General features: G+C 39.1%; 1 protein-coding gene and 1 long non-coding RNA gene across 2 annotated transcripts in view; one reads left to right on the forward strand and one right to left on the reverse strand.

Moving 5' to 3' along the window:
* The window catches only part of Exoc4 (exocyst complex component 4), an 824,181-nt gene that overhangs the window by 703,944 nt on the left and 106,808 nt on the right, over positions 1 to 13,429 (forward strand). The window lies entirely within an intron of this gene.
* Positions 7,554 to 13,429, reverse strand: part of LOC129672526 (uncharacterized) — a 7,569-nt gene continuing 1,693 nt past the window's right edge. Inside the window, exon 3 of the long non-coding RNA XR_008719514.1 lies at positions 7,554 to 7,773. This is a non-coding gene — a long non-coding RNA (uncharacterized LOC129672526). The remainder of the gene's footprint in view (positions 7,774 to 13,429) is intronic.

Here is a 13,429-nt window from a genome sequence, read left to right on the forward strand (position 1 = left end):
TGTGTGTGTGTGTGTGTGTGTGTGTGTGTGTGTGTGTGTGTGTGTGTATAATCTTTTAAAGTTTATCTGAGTTGTAATCAATATTGATGTGTTGCTCATTGTTTTGTGTTACAAACATTCTCTTATTGAGCTACTCTAATAATTATGCTATGCAATATATTCTAGATATTTCATTGTGCCACACTAGCCACTAGCCTGTATGACTGTGTAAATTAAGTTACCATGGTAAATTAAGTTACCATGTCATTTCCTTTTTCTACACTTCACTTCATCATAGGTTCCTTCAGTTGAGCATTGCAGTGGCTCATCATCCCACCCACTGAAGAACCTTCCTAACAATAACAGTCTATATACTCTTCCCTTGTCTAAATGGTTGTCTCAAAACCTGGATAACTCTTTGAACTCTTCATCCACAAATACCATATACATCTCCAAATCACAGCTGCATGTTTTGGGCCCTGCATTTTCTAAACTTTTTTCTGTTGATGTTTATAGATGCTAAAAGGGAAGGGGTAAGTGATCATATAATCTTAGGAAACATGGTGAAAACACCTTGAGTATGCCTTTCTACTCTGAATCTATGACAGTTTCTAGTGTGTTGAACAGGCTGCAACAGCAGTTGAGTTTATCAGACATAATACTCATGGGAATCTTCTCATTGGAAGATGATCATGGGCCTTCTTTCATGAACCAGCTTCTCAGCCTCACAGTTCAGTTCTATAGTGCTGTGCTCTGTTTAGCAGCTTCTGCTTCTCCCATTATTGTCAAGCAAAGATGTCCCACTGTTACAGGGACTTAATTTTTTATTCATGACAAATTTGTACACCCCCAGGTGAATTCTGTTGTAATTAATTATTTCACTATTAGTTGTTTTTGTTTGTTTGTTTGTTTGTTTGTTTGTTGGAGTCAGCCAATATAAGATTTTTCTCAAGATCTAAGTTGCTCTACTGACTCTTTTTCATTTTCAACATTTATCTCACAGTCACCAAGAAGTCTGGGCATACAACATGTCATGGTGGGAGATCCATCATGGGGCTCCTAAGTCGACCTTTATTAAAGTAAAAATTAAAAATAATAGTTTCATATATTTTTGGACTCCAGTTTCAAAGACAGTACAGAGAACCCCCCATACATTCCCATCCCATTCCCAGATGCCCTTTTTTTGTTAACATCTTCCATTAAGATAGACTCTTCATCTTGACTAAAGAGCCAGTATTGATACATTGCTGTTAACTAAAGTCTGCAGGTTATGTTTTCTTTGTTTTAGTCTAGGAGCCTTTCCAGGATATCACAGCACATTTAGCAACCGTGTCTCCTTTGACTGCTGGTTTCCTAGACTTTCCTTGTAAATTTTCATTGTTTACAATTATTATTTGAGAATTTCATACACTTATGTAGTGCATTTTAATCAAATCTTTCCTACTTCCTCCCCCGTTTTCCCTGTTTTGTTTTGTTTTTTGATATATGCTATCTTTTACTCACATCAGAGGCCTTAGAGTACATACTTTCCAGCTCTTGTTGACCTTATTAAGGGAATGGTGTTGGCTGGGTGTTTATGTCCTTCAGTGTGAGTCTGTCTAATGTCTTCTTGATCAGTCTGGGCATGTGGATTTTAGAAAGGAAAACTACCTGATATAGTGCTGTTCTCTTTCTATGAACTGTTCATGTTATCGCCATAACTTATCATTGATATTGTTTTCAAATTGATTTCCATCCTCAAATTCATTTACTCTTTTATAGATAGTTCCTTCTGAATTCCAGATCAACTCTCTACTTTCCCATCACAGAATGGCTTTGCATGTTTAATCTTTTTAGTGACCTTTAGATATACATATGTATATATTTATGAATATATGTAATGACTATATCTATTATAAACCAAATGTTTAGTGACATTTAATACTTTCAAAACTGGCTATCCAGTTCAAATAAAAAGGTGATTGATGCAGATTATAACCGGTGATTCTGAAAGGCTCTATATGGGAGGAACTGGGATTTGTGCTTAGAGCATTTTATTGGGATCTCACTACCACCTAGATGCTATGTGTATTAACAGCATTTGATGGACTCATGCAACTCTATGATTTCAAGGGAAACCATGTTGAGATCTCTTCGCTAAGATAGACATTTTAATGCACTGTCATGTGAGTTTAATGTGTGCTATTGAATTAAAATCTACTTCCAAACAAACATTGTGGGGTAGCACTTCTCACACTTAACTGCACATAAGCTATAATCAGTAAGAAAGCCGGGCCCCAGCCCAGAGGTAATCAATGCCAGGGACAAGGTGTTCCTGAGGATTGTGCTACACCCCAAGCCAGTCCAGTTAAGCTAAGAACTACAGTTGTCCAGAGACAGCTAACAACCTCAGCTTATATTAGAATTGCATCTGCTTTTAAATAACCAATAGTGAAGGTTGAGAACCACTGACCTAGAGGTCCTTAACATTTCTTCCTCCATTTCTATAGCTCCATGTATATCAGAAATCTTTTGCAGGTTTGCTGATTCTATTCTTAGAAGCATGTTTGCAGACAGGAGCACCAGCCACAGGGATGAGATACTTACATGAGTAACAAGAGTTGGCACAGTGACTCTCTTTGAGTTATCAGTTATTAGCCTGAATGTTACCCAAAATGGGTGAAAATTAAAGTGTTCTTTTTATACTTCTGAAGGTACTAAATAAGAACAGGAAGGTTTCTCATAACACAAAAGGCTACAGCTGCCAAACCTATTGAATAAATACAGAATCAGGTACCAGCCAGTTGTATCATTGAAAATGTAGATAGATCTTTTATCCCCACTTCCTCTTCTTCCATACGACTCCCTGTGCTCTGCCCAAAATTTGACTTTGAGTCTCAACATCTGCCTCGATCCTCTGTTGGGTGGAGCCTTTCAGAGGACCCTCTATAATAGGCTCCCATCCTGTTCCACCTCTTCCACCATTTCTGGTGTCTATCCTGTTTGCCATTCTGAAGGAGATTTAAGCATCCTCCCTAGGATCCTTCCTAGTGTTTAGCTTCTTTAGGTCTGTAGATTTGAGTATGGCTATCATATATTATACAGCTATTATCCTCTTATAAGTGAGTGTACGCCATGCGTATCATTCTGTTTTTGGGTTACCTCACTCAGGATAATCTTTTCTAGTTCCATCCATTTGATTGCAAATTTCATGATTTCCTTGTTTGTAATAGCTGAGGACATGGAGGAGACAGGAGTCCCACAAGGAGATCAACAAATCTAAAAAATCTGAGGCCAGGGGGTCCTGTAGAGACGACTTACCAACCAAGGACCATTCATGGAGAGGACCTAATAACACTGCTCAGATGTAGCCCAGAGACAGCCCAGTCTCCATGTGCGTTCCCCAGTAAAAGGAGCAGGGGCTGCCTCTATCGTGAACTCGGCTGCCTGCTCTTTGATCACTTGCCACTGGCAATGCAGCCTTGCCAGGCCACAGAGGAAGAGGATCCAGGCATTCCTGGTGACACTTGATAAGCTAGGGTCAGATGGCAAAAGAGGAGAACTCCCCCTTTCAGTGGACTAGGGGAAGGGAATAGAGAGAAAGAGAGGAAGAGATTGGGGCTGGGAGGAGTTGAGGGATGAGGCTTCAATTGGGATATAGAATGAATTAATTGTAAAAATGAATGAATGAATGAATGAATGAATGAATGAATACGTGAAAAAGGAAATATAGATAGAAATGGTGTAGGTGGCCAACCACACCTGTATGCCTGCATGTGTGACATACAAAGACTTGTTCATTTGTTGCCTACTATATGCTTCAACACTTTTTAAAGTGGAATTTGGGTTCTTTCATGCAAGATCTCACCATGTTGTTCTTTTTGTGCCCTAGTGGTGAACAAAAATGCAAATCTCCTAGCTGTTCTGCTGTGGCACAAGTGAGAATGAAAGAGTCCCATGGGATATTGTCCCATTTCAGCTTTGCTTTTGTTTAGCCATTAAGTCAGCATTCCCCTTGTCCTAATTGCATCTGATTCTTTTTAATTAGAGCTCTCTGTGTGGCAATTCCTTTCCTGCTTCAGTATTTACAAGTTTCAAATATTTGTACATGGTTATCGGACATCCTGCCTGCCTCAGTCTGCCTGAGCCTGCCCCTGTATGCTGTCTCTTTAATCATCTTTCTGTACTTCGGTTTTCTAGTCCCTTCATCATTTTCTGGTGTTAGTAGCTATCATTTCCACAAATGAATTCATTTTTGTCTTCATTCCTATCGTTCTTCTTTTATTGGTGAGACTTTTCAAAGTCATTGTTTAATTTCACGGCCATGTTGTTTACTAAGAAACTTAAATTGCCACTGATGACATAATTCCTTCATGAGTTTCCCACCCACTGACCATCGCTGAACCTGTTTGGGACTTCTCTAATCAGCATTGCTTATACTTCTGTATAAGCCTTTCTTTCATTGAAAAAGCATCAAATGCACTGCCATTCATACCCAACTTCTCAACTAATCATGTTTTGTTGAGAGAAAATAACTAACTGAAAATTTTTGCTCATTTTTTTTGCTTATTAATTGTCCTGTGTCTGTTTTTATAAACTCATTGAAACTTATAACAAGAAAAGAATAGTATGAATGCTGCTGTTGGATTCTGAAGACACTGATTGTAGGAATGGATATTAGGAATGGAAAAGACGCTTTCCCGGGGTGTCATAATGAATACCAGCCTCCTGGCTTGCTGTCTTCATCTCACTGATATGTGCTATGACTGTGGACTAATCTCAAGCCTCAGGGGTACCCTGGGAGCTCCCTTTTTGTTTTGTTCCTTTTTGTTTTGAGCAATCCTAAATGCTGGTACATAAGGGCTCTCCCTTTTTGAGACATTCCTATTATGAGTGGCTCCAAATTGTGTTTACCTTTGCCTCTCCCCACATAGCTTCTTTTTAGCTAATGCCTAGAATGTGTCCTGCTCTTCTTTGTCCTGAACACCGAAGCCTGTCACAGTCTGAAGCTGTTTTATAATGTTCTTTGTCTTGCGCCAAGTCTTCTGCACTATAAGGAGGCAGTTATCAGTTGCAGAGCTAGAGCAGCCCAGTGCTGTGGGCGTTCCAGTGAAATTACAAAGTTCTAAGTATCTGCTCATAAAGAATTATGTGGCTATTTCTTTGAAAGTGCCAACATTTGTATCCATAAGGGAAATATTTTATTAAAATATGATAATATCATGGATGCTTAAGTGTAGTGGCTGGGAGCTTCCAGCTGAATGATTGTGTCTGCAAACAAAACTATAAAATGGAAGCAGGAAGAATAAATATTAATGAAAATCTCTGGCAAAGATAGGAGGCAGAATTTGGGAAATAAAAGAGTTCTAAAATGGTGTGCTTAAATTGCAGGGCCAGCCTAAGAAGAGGGTGTGATTCTCTGGGGCTGAGCTGGCACCCTGCAGAATACTGAGGAGGGATGACTACTGTGGTAGCACAGCTTAAACAGAAAGCCTAAAGGGACAAATTTGACTTCCAGTGGTCCACACGTAACAGTGAGAAACAATCAAGACGGGACCTGAAGGCACTCATTGTACTGTTAAATCTTGGTTACTATCAGTGACTTAGGTGCTTTAAAACTTGAGAGAAGCCCAAGAACCAATGCGTATTCGTGACTTAGTGAGCTCCACTGGAGACAGGTATGCCTTTTAATGTTTTCACCTTTGACACCAAGTTTGGCTATGCTAGAAAATGTAGTGGATGAAGAGAGAAGAATCTTGACAGGGAACTCCAGAAGTAGAGGGGAGTGTGAATTGGCTGGTTTCATGCAAGAAATCTCCATCACTGGGCAGATTGAATTTAGAAAAAATATTGTGAATTCAAACAGGATATGTTTCTGGAAGCTTATGTGTTCATCAGTAGTACACACAGAGACCTTTTCTAGACTGCCAGAGGGTTGTGTATATGAATGTGTATGTATGTAGCAGCCCTAAAGGACAGCATAATAACATTGATGGCACTCCACAGTTAGATTACAGTTCATAGGTTCAAGAACCTTTAAAGATAGTAATTCTTTTTTTCTTGCTTTATTAATGTTTACTTTTTACAATTTATTTATTTTATATCCCGATTGTAGCCCCTTCCCTCATTTCTACCTAGTCCCACCCTCCCCCCTTCTTCTCCCCTATTCCCTTCGTCCAGTCCACTAAAAGGGAGGTCCTCCTCCCTTGCCATCTGACCGTAGCTTATCAAGTCTCATCAGGACTGGCTGGATCCTCCTCCCCGGTGGCCTGACAGTAGATATTAATTCTTAACTGCACATCCTGCCTCAAGCTGTATTAGACAGACCAGCCTTTATTCTTTTAGTTTAACGAAGTATGATCATGGAGCACAGCAATGTGGCCATTTGCCCAAGGTCAAAAGGAAAAAAATGGTGACAACATCTATACTAAAGCTGTTTTCAAAGTGTAACAGGATATTCTGTGATAAGGGGGCCTCAGAACCCAGGCTAGCCTGCCTCTGTTTCCCTTATAAACACACAGGACCGTTCTTAAGATGCCCGCATAAGTACAGCAACAAGGTAAAGACTGTGCTGTATCTGTGGCTTTGATGGTGTCACAAGCACTAAAGAGTAGGAGGAAGTGATCTTGACATCTCTGTGCTAGCTTTTAAGCTGGAGCACTGTGCCTGGACCTGCCCCCAGAGGATCTGTTTTGAAAGACTTTGTCATGTATTCAAGGAAATTTCCTTTTATTATCTTAAATCCAACAGTATAGTACATATTATAAATTATGCAGAAAAATGTAAAAGACCTCTATGTTCATATGAGGAAAAGGAAGATGTCAAGTGTGAATCTCTACGGCACTGTGTTGCTTGTTAATTGTGATTAATTCTGGGCACTAATGTCTTTAAACTCTGGTTGTTGAATTCTGAGTGGATTTGACTGAGATTTTACCTAACAACTTAATTCAATTTTCATGAAAAAAAGAAAAGAATAATGGGGACTTTTCTCTAAGGCTGATGAAAAACCCAAGTACTTCATAGAAATCCAGACTATCTGATCTGATCCTTGTGAAAAGCAAAACCTTGCAAATGTCAGAAAGATGCTATACGCCAGAAAGCCCCTTTGGACAAATTCATCTAAAGAGGGTGCTATTTGTAGGTGACTTTTCTAGCAAGTCTGTCAAAAGCTTCTCCTGCAGATAAAAATTCAATAACCTTTCACTGTGGATGTGCCACAATTATCACTCATTTAAAAACAGTCGCTCTAATAGAGCATTTTATCACACTGGACAGTCTCTGCATTGTTCATTATTTAGTGTTTGCTAAGCTGATGGCTCTTCCACTGCACTTTCCTTATCTCTGCTTCTTCAGAATTGGATTTTATATTTCTAAACCGGCCAGATATGACAAGTCATTTTCTTTCCTCTTGTCTAAAAAAAAAAAAAAAAAAAAAAAAAATACGCAAACTTGATTTCTTTTTTTCCGACAATCACCACTTAGAGATTAAAGTTATTGGAAATGTCTGCATTAACCAGCATTGGGACAGACACTGAAGGACTGTTACATTTTAATTAGAGTTGGGGTTTTCCCCTTTTCTTTTTTATCCTCCTTATTTTCCAGTGTGCACCTCTGTGGATCCCCACATCCCTCCCTTGCTGCTAAAACACACAGTGTGTGGTGGGTAAAGATGAGGGTGCTGTACAGTCTGGTGTTCATAGAAGACAAGGCAAGGAGGGATTATCAGAATTTCTGTATTACAGAGCCTCAGTGTGGTGGCAAGCAATGTAAGTGGATCTCTCTGTAAACACAGACTGTCTCCAGATGAGGATGATCCTGAAAGGAAGATGATGAAATCATTAGCCTGACAACCAGGAGATGCCAGTTCAAACAACATCTCCATCTTCGCCATGTATATAGCTCATTACAAAGAACATTAACTGTCTTCATTCTGAGAAAATATGCCACCTATGGTTCTAGAAAGGTTATTTTCTTTTTTTTTCCACGTTACCGTAGATGATAGGTTTATTATTTTTTTCTTTATTATTATACTTTATTCCCCTTGTTACCCCCCCCCCATGGTTCCCTCTCTCCTCTCCTCCCACTTCCTCCCTCCCTCCACCCTCTGCATGCATGCCCCTCCCCAAGTCCACTGATAGGGGAGGTCTTCTTTTCCTTCCTTCTGATCCTAGTCAATGAGGTCTCATCAGGAGTGGCTGCATTGTCTTCTTCTGTGGCCTGGTAATGCTGCTTCCCCCTCAGGGGAATGTAATTAAAGAGCAGGGCAATCAGTTCATGTCAGAGACAGTCCCTGTTCCTATTACAATGGAACCCACTTGGATACTGAACTGCCATGGGCTACATCTGTGCAGGGGTCTTAGGTTATCTCCATGCATAGTCCTTGGTTGGAATAGCAGTCTCAGGAAAAACCCCTGTGCTCAGATTTTTTGGTTCTGTTGCTCTCCTTGTGGAGTTCCTGTCCTCTCCAGATCTTACTGTTTCCCACTTCTTTCCTAAGATTCCCTGCGCTCTGCCCAAAGGTTGCCCATAAATCTCAACATCTACATTGATAGTCTGCAGGGCAGAGCTTTTCAGAGGTCCTCTGTGTCAGGCTCCTGCCTTGTTCCCTCTTTTCTCCTTCTTCTGATGTCCATCCTCTTTGCATTTCTGGATAGCAAGTGAGCATTTTAGCAAGAGTCCTCCCTCTTGATTAGTTTCTTTAGGTGTACAGATTTTAGTAGGTTTATCTTATATTATATGTCTACATGAGTGAGTATATACCATGTGCATCTTTTTGCTTCTGGGATAGCTCACTCAGGATGATCTTTTCCAGATCCCACCATTTACCTGAAAATTTCATGATTTCCTTGTTTTTTATTGCTGAGTAATATTCCACTGTTTAGATGTACCACAATTTGTGCCTCCGTTCCTCCACTGAGGGGCATCTGGGCTGTTTCCAGCTTCTGGCTATTACAAATAAGGCTGCTACAAACATGGTTGAGCAAATGTCCTTATTGTGTATTTGAGACTCTTTTGGGTATATGCCTAGGAGTGGTATAGCTGGATCTTGAGGAAGCGCTATTCCTAGTTATCTGAGAAAGTACCAGATTGCTTTCCAGAGTGGTTGTACAAGTTTACATTCCTACCAGCACTGGAGGAGGGTTTCCCTTTCTCCACCACCTCTCCAGCATGTGTTGTCTCTTGAGTTTTTGATCTTAGCCATTCTGATGGGTGTAAGGTGAAATCTTAGGGTCGTTTTGATTTGCATTTCCCTGATGGCTAATGAGGTTGAGCATTTCTTTAAGTGTTTCTCTGCCATTCAGTATTCCTCTGCAGAGAATTCTCTGTTTAGCTCTGTACCCCATTTAGAAGGGTTATTTTCAAAGCAGCCATATACGTTACCTGACCCTCAGCCAGACCTAAAACACATACTTTTATGTATTTGTCTTTTATTCAGAATTTTGTAGTGGGCTCTTTCTATTGAAGCCAATTCCCTGCTTTTTCTACTGAGAACCCCTTAGTACAGTGGGGACTAAGAACCCCTTAGAACAGTGGGTCAGAATAAAATGGCATCTCTTCCTCAACTGGGAGCTATCTCTTGGGCCTGCTAACGGTCTATTCATTGCAAAATCGTCTCTCACATTTATTAGAGTAAAATAAAATTAAGTTTGATGGCAGGTGTATCCATACAGTGAAATCATATTTAAGAAAAACTGAGAAAATCCACATTTTAATTTCAAGTTTTATGTGTTTTATGAACAAAATAAAAACGACTTTTCACTCTCCCCTCATACACTGATAATAAGAACTTTGGGAATTGGCTTTATAAGAAAAATATTTGCTCAAACTATATTCAGAGGCAAGAGGGACATGGAGTTTCCTTCAACTCAGCTTCCAGCAGGAAGTTCATCAGCATTTCATTTAAGGCACCACAAGCCCAATTAACGCATTTGCTCAGGCCAACAGCCTTTTACATTTTCATGAAAATCTTGGAAATGTGCTGAAGAAATGCCCCCCAGGAGAGTTCTGCATATGTCGCTGTCAGCCTCTCTGGAAAGCAGAGCATGGGTCACCCACAGACAGATGGCTGCCACAAGTGTCACCATGGCCAGAACCACCTCTTCCCAACTGCTCTCACTTGCACAAAATCTTCAGCACTGTGCTGTGACCCAGAGCATTGACCCAGCCCTACCCTTGGAATAGTGGGAGCCGACTCAGCACCTAATTTTGTACTTCTTTGCCTGACTTGCATTTTGATACCAGCATAGCCCAACAGATGAAATGGGCAAAGTCTTTAACATTGCTAAAAGTGTCATTTATATTTAACTGGTAGGATTGCTTAGAGGATCTAGTCAACTAATGTATGCACAACACCTGTTCCAGTGTCTAGCAAACAGTGAACTCAGTGAACAGTAATGTCTGGCTTCTCCTTCTTCCTATTGAAGCTTTTTTCCTCCAGAGACCATTTTAGTTCTGACGTTCCCACAGCACTACCAATGTTTGCCTACAGTGTCTTGATGAGAAGTGCGCCAGTCTGTGTCCTGTTTTTGTGTCTCTTACCCTCCCTGTTGATGGCTAAGCCATTCTGCTTGCTAACTTGACTTCACTGTCAAGGGATCTCTGATGTATTGCATTTGAAATTAGATCTTGAGCCCTTCACTTTAACAACTTTACAAATCCATGTGGTTGGGAACTCAGGGAGGGGGAAGGTTGTATTTATTCATAACCTTGATAGTAAACCCTGCTTCTTGTAACTTCAGTCTATAAGACCATATGGAACTGAAGGAACTGCTGTATTATTGTAACAAGAAAATAATAGGCCATCTATTTCCAGAGCCTCTGGTTGTTCTAGAGCTCTGAGCCTATAACATCAAAGGGTTCTGTCTACATCAGAGTAGGCTTACATAATCACTGTCCTTAAAGTATGCCCATACTTCACCTGGATCTGGCTCACAAGAGTGACAGGTGATTCAGCTGCCTGCTGACCCCATTCTCTGCTGCCTATGGGGTCATAAAACACTTGAGGTTTCAAGAGTTCAGATTCTGCTCTTCTAGGAACATTGCCTAGGAATGGAACTTACTCTTCTTTTATTACTGTTTCAGGCATTTTCATGGGCAGTTCATGGTCATTAAGTACATTCACAAATTGTACAATCTGTACAAACATCATTATCATCTAGCTGCAGAACTTTTCTCTTTTGAAAACTGAAAGCCTAGGTATCTATTAAATTATTCCTTCCTTATTCCTTCTTTTCCCAGCCCCTAGTAACCAGCATTCTAGAAATGTGACTGGCTTTGGAACTCCCTACAAGTGGAAGTATATAGGATTTTCTTCTGTGACTGATTCATTCCTTTTCGTGAGACTTAAAGATCCATCCATCTCTAGTATGTGTCAGAATGTCTTTCTTTTGGAGGCTAAATACTATTCTGTTGTATGGATATGCCAGCTTTTGTTTTTCCATTTATCCACCAATGGACAGTAAGGTTGCTTACACCTTTTGGCTCTTGTCACTGCTGCTTGAACATGAGTATGTAAGCATCCAGTTTCTGCTTTGAATTCTTTTGGGTATATACACAGAAATGGAACTATAGAGTTTAGTATTTTGAGACCAGATGTACTTCATCTATTTTTTATTTACTACTTACTTTCCAGATCCCTCATTGTGTCATATCTTCTGAAGAAAGTTTAGTTTTTATTACATATGAAAAATAATAGTATTTATATGTTCCCAGAGCAATATGTTCCACACAGTTTTCCTGGCTACAGGGTAAATTACGTGGTTAATAAGTAGTGGAGTTCACATAGGCACACATTCAACTAACATCAGGGGTTATATCTACCTTCAAATGAATATTTATTCCTTGTCTCCTCTTATAAGAAAAATTAAAATAATAATTCCTGAATAATGTCTTATTTTTTCAATTCTAAGACATTCAACATTTATAATTAAACTATAAGCTTCCTTTTTTATTATCAGGAATTTTTGTATACCCTAAAAATATGTGAACCAACACATTGAGCCATAAGAAGAAGATTATTTATTTATATATGCTTTTAAAAACTAAAATGAAAATTATATTACTGGTTTTAATATTAGAAATGGCATAGGGTCTTCATTCAGGCCATATCTCAAGTTCTATTAATGAAGTATCTTGAGAGGAAATATAAAAATAAAAATTTCACAATGGTAGGCTAACCATGACATCCTTTGCCTGTTGTTGTTGATGGTGTTTTCTTCTTCAGCATTGCGGAAAAATATCTAGTGAACTAGATTTCTTGATTTTCTATTGGATATTTAGTTGTGTATTTGGTTGGTTGGTTGGTTGGTTGGTTGGTTGGTTGGTTGGTTGGTTGGCTTTGAGAGTATAATACAATTACATCATTTTTCCCTTCCCCTCTTCCCTCCAAACCTTCCTCTATCCTCCTTCTTGTACTCCTTCAAGTCCATGTGCTCTTCCTCCACTAATTGTTATTGAATACATATATTCATTTTTATACATACATCTATTTACATACAACCTGTCAAGTCCATATAATGTGACTTGTTCCTGTGTTTTCAGGGCCCTGAACAACCAATTAGCGTGCTCTTCCCTGTGGAGGACTACCTCACTGCTTCCAGCTCTCCTTAGTTGCCTTTAGTTCTTTATGCAGGGTTGAGGCCTTGTATACTTTATCTGTCAAGTTTGGCATATTCATTAAGAGTCAGTCTTGTTAATCTTAGCATTTAGGTGGTCATGTTTTGCTAGACTTTAAGTATGTAGCTTCTGAACTTACTACAAAGCATACTCTCATTTCAGACTCCCTGATTGTCTAGCTCTTAGAATCTTTCTTTTTGACAATGTTCCCTGACTCTCAGGTGCAGGACTATTTTTAGATATTGGATCTCTAGTTTTTACTAACTTAACTTTCACAAAAATGACTTACACAGGAAATCATGGATTAAAGATCCAAGTAAGAACAATGAGAAAATGCCAAGCCTGGAGGATTTTGCACTTAGTAGGGCTATTTGTAAGTTTGTTATGTATCTGACCTGTAATAACAGCCTAATCAGATATTTGAAAGTTGGGCAAGAACTTAAATGAGTCCAAAGCATTATCTGAAATATGGATTTTTCTCTAAAATCCTTAATGTAAACCTTGCATGCCCTAACTTTTTTCATGCCTTGAGCTATTGACTAGTGTAATTTAAAGCTCTCATGATTGGAAATATATTTAAGAATTGCATTTGTCCCGTCTCTAATTTGTCTGAGACTGATTTCTTTTTAAGTTATATTAAGAGAGTATATTCATAACAAATAAATATGCATAAATTTTAAATGACTAAATGCATATATATTAGTGATTTAACTTCCAAAATCAGTTCTGTTACGATATATAGTGAAAGACCCTCAGAGCTGCTAAGGACTTGGGAAACAGCACTACCATACTTTTTTGTTAGTTAGTTAGTTAGTTAGTTAGTTAGTTAGTTAGTTAGTTAGTTAGTTAGTTAGTT

Source organism: Psammomys obesus, unplaced genomic scaffold (genome assembly GCF_907164565.1).
Source record: "Psammomys obesus unplaced genomic scaffold, mPsaObe1.curated_primary_1811, whole genome shotgun sequence".
Taxonomy (NCBI): domain Eukaryota; kingdom Metazoa; phylum Chordata; class Mammalia; order Rodentia; family Muridae; genus Psammomys; species Psammomys obesus.